Here is a 3,919-nt window from a genome sequence, read left to right as displayed (position 1 = left end):
CTCTTTTTGAATTATGGTTTTCTCAGGGCATATGCCCAGTAGTGGGATTGCTGGGTCATATGGTAGTTCTATTTGTAGTTTTTTAAGGAACCTCCATACTGTTTTCCATAGTGGTTGTATCCATTTACATTCCCACCAGATGTGGAGTTTCTGGAACAGAAAATCCAGTTTTGCCAGATGTGCTTTGTTTCTAAAGATGCTGGAGTTGATGGAGCAGGACAGGATTGGAGAACCCCAGGGGAAGTGGCTGGTGACGAAGCAGCAGGGTTGAGTCCCTTGAACGTGAGCAGGCCTCTGGCAACAGGAGAAGGGGCCTTGACATTGCTAGGAAGCTCACCAGTGCTGGGCCCCGGGGACTGCCTCTAGGTGAAGAGGCCTGTCCTCAGTAGAGGGGTCTGTCCATCTGCCTTGGATAGAGATTGGGTCAGGAAGCTCCTAATCACAGCATGTCAGTCTCCCCAAGGGCATGGAAGGGGAGCTGCCTTGAGGTCAGGCCCCTACCCAAGTCCCTGCGTTGTGTACTGCAACAAGCTAATCTTGATGCTGTACTTCCAAAAGAAGCAGAAGCAGTGGGGGGTGGGAAGGATGAGCTCTGCACAGGTAGCTCTGGGACTGGTATTTCTGGGACTTGCTGAATGGCAAGCCCCCTCTCATCAGCCTCCACTTATCTCCTTGGTGGGGAATGGGCTCTAGCTAATCCCAGTAACCAAATATACTGCCAGCCAAGGCCAGAGGTAGAGGGAGGGAGGAGAAAGGGGTGGGGTAGGGTGGTGCTCAGACCCTTCCAGACTGAAGCTTGCTTGAGGCAGGCCAGGGTAGCAAAGATGTCCTTCAAATAACCAGTACTGTCTGTTAGTGGGCCTCAGCTTCAACCATTATATATTCATTCCTTTGGCTGTTCAAGGCCTTTCAGACTTGAAGCCCTTGATTAAAAAGCAAATATTCTTAGGACCAGAAACTCCTAAGTGTGTTGTCTATTAATACCTCTGGAAGATTGATTGGTAACTTGCCGAGAACAAGGTTTTGTGAGGAGGAACACAGAAGGGAAAAATGTGTGTAACTGTTCGTGTGCATGGGTGGGGGGTTGTGGAGAAGAAAAGCTATTAAAAAGGAGATAATGAAGCAGAGAGTGCTGTGCTCACAGTTTTCTCTTCCTGGGGACCTAGGAAGACTATATTCCCCAGTATTCCTTGCAGTAAACCTGGGCTCTGCAGCATGATACCGAGTCTGGCCAGTGCAATGTGGTTGGATGTGATATAAAGGCCAGACCTGGCCTTTATATGATCCCCTATGATCATCCATGATCCTCCAGTTCTCACTTTCCTTGCCACAGTGATCTGGGGGTCCATGTATCTCAGATGGCATAGCTGCCAGGTGGAAGGGGCTGACTGACCTACGTTGTTGTATTAGATCCTGATATTTCACAATTAACTTGTTACTGCACCAAAATCTGCTTTAGCCTAACACGTATAGAAAAGAAGGTGCCAACAAAATTCTTAGTCCTTCCCAGGCAGATATGGCACAGAAGTCAAGATCCCAGACTCCGTAACGGTCTGGGTTCAAGTCCCAGCTCTACCACTTCAGTTTTAAAACCTTACTCAGCCTCAGTTTCTTCTATAAAATGAGGGTTGAATGAGACAATGCCTGTCACACATTTAACTCATTGCTTGGCGATGGTGAGTTATCACTAAATGTTAGCTTTGATGCTGAGCTGTTAGGGATGAGCGTGGGTTTCAGGTCACATGTCCATGTATTGCAAATTTCTTTTTCTATTTCTAGGATTAACGACAAACCATAGCAAGCTTACCAGGGTGTGAGGGGTCACGTGATTATGTTGGTGCTTGTGCTGAGTACACGTGATGCAGCGGAGGTGAGTTAGTTCCTGGTATCACTACTGAGATCAGCCCTAAGTCTTGCTCAGGGAGCCATAACCTAGTTCAGCCGCGGGGAAGACAACATCAGGCTCACACATACAGGAGTTCAGGCTCGGGAGGGGCTGGCAGTCTCAGGACGGGCTGATGCACCCGTAGGAGGACCACCCCAGTCTGGAGGAAAGGGTCCCTCCAGGACAGAGCTGCCTCTGTCTCCTCCTCAGAGAGCATCCCTGTGACCCCAGCCTCAGCCTACCCTCCTGAGAGCTGGATTCACCGGGGCTCCTGGTGGGAGAGCTCAGCGCTGTCTTCACTGATGTCTCTGCTGGTCAGATCTCGGGATGCTGCCTGATTCCCTAGGCCACCCATGGGGAGGTGTTACCCCATCCTCTTGAGGATGGGGCTGGGGGTGAAGGCAGAGTGGGGAAAGGGGTGACGGGCCTCATGTGGCATAATCTCACTCCTTCTCTCCTTGGGGTGGGGGATCAGAGGGGTTGAGCCTTCCCGAACTACCCCCCCAAGCTTCCCTGCACCTTCTGTAGAGGGGCCAGCCCTCCATGTACAGTTAAGCTCGTCTCTGCTAAGACCTCATGGTCAGGCCTGCGAGCCAACCTTTCCAAGGGATTTACCATGAAGCTAGTGAAACTTACACTCCAGGCCCACTCACCTGCCTGAGCCTCTTCTAATCCTAAAAGATGACCCACATTGCATATGCTTCAGGCTTCATAAAACCTGGATCTGCTCCTGATCTCTGCCCTGGTGAGACTTCTGGGCCTCCACTGTGGAAGAGCCCAGAAGGGGAGGGGGCGTCGGGGCAAAGGAAGACGGGGTGGGCTTGGCGTGCTCTCAGCAGCCTTCCCAGCTGCCTGTTCCTTCCTCCTTCCCTGAGTGGCGGGACACCTGGTTCTCTTTGTGCCACTAACTGTGTGACACTGGACGAGTCATTTTCCCCTCTCTGGCCTCAGTTTGCTCATCTGTAAACAAGAGAATCAGAGAAGATGGTTCCTAAAGCCCCTTTAGTTTCTGACATCAGAGGACCGACCACCTCGTTAGGGCCCTGCAGGGACTGGCCTGCTGACCGGCAGCTCGCCGGGCGTTGGGTCTCACCGGCTCTTTCTGTCAATGTGTTGGGGAGACTTGCTGATCTCCTGGAACAGGGCACCAGGTTGGGGAATCCCATCCCTCCCTGGGGGAGCCTAATTGGGCTCCCGGAGTGAGGGGCCCGGAATATGTATGAACACGTGGAGGTCCCAGAGGAAATGAGAATGGCCTCTTCTCTCGCTTGGGGTGAGGGAAGGAAAATTCACTGACAGTTACGCCTCCTCATCTCCTTCTGAATTTGGGACCCACCCAAGTCAGAGAGAGACCCTGCACCCCAGTCCTACTGATCTCCCCTAAAACGGGGCCTGCCTGCGTTCCTGGGGACGGTGTGGGGCTTACTCTTGACTAAGCTGAAACTAATCGTGGTCAAGGTGGAGGAGGCTGAAGCAGCAGGGCAGACGCCCCCCGGGGGTTCATTCTCTCCTTGTGGGGTGTGGGCGATGGAGTTAGTCAGACGTGGGTTCAACTCCCAGCTCTCTCGCTTCCTGGCTGTGCGGCCTGGGGCAAACGACTCAGTCTCTCTGAGCCTCAGTGTATCTTCAAAATAGGGAAGCTAATATCTACCTCGTAGGCTTATTCTAAGGATTAAATGAGATAATGTGTGTGAAAGTGCCTGGCATTTGGTAGGCCCTTGTGATTAGCTCTACTCTTATTCCTATGATTAGCTCTACTCTTCGGAAGGGGGTGACTCAGGTACCACTGCCCTGGGGGTTCTGGGAAGCACAGAGGGGTGAGGCGAGGGGTGAAGGCGAGCCTGAGGTCTTAGTGGGCACAGGACCCGTCTGTAGAGTAGTGGGAGGGCCAGACACCTGGTCCCCGCTGTGGCCTCAGGGGGTGAGCAGCAAACATGAGCGCCTCTCCCCTCTCCCATCCCCCCTCACCCAGCTGGGACCCTCTGTTGGGAGGCCCGGAGCCCAAGGGTGAGAGTGGGGCCCACAGAAGAGGCC

The sequence above is a fragment of the Physeter macrocephalus genome, unplaced genomic scaffold (genome assembly GCF_002837175.3).
Source record: "Physeter macrocephalus isolate SW-GA unplaced genomic scaffold, ASM283717v5 random_12, whole genome shotgun sequence".
NCBI classification, from domain to species: domain Eukaryota; kingdom Metazoa; phylum Chordata; class Mammalia; order Artiodactyla; family Physeteridae; genus Physeter; species Physeter macrocephalus.
The sequence above is the reverse complement of the archived record's forward strand: the minus strand, read 5'-3'. Positions refer to the sequence as shown.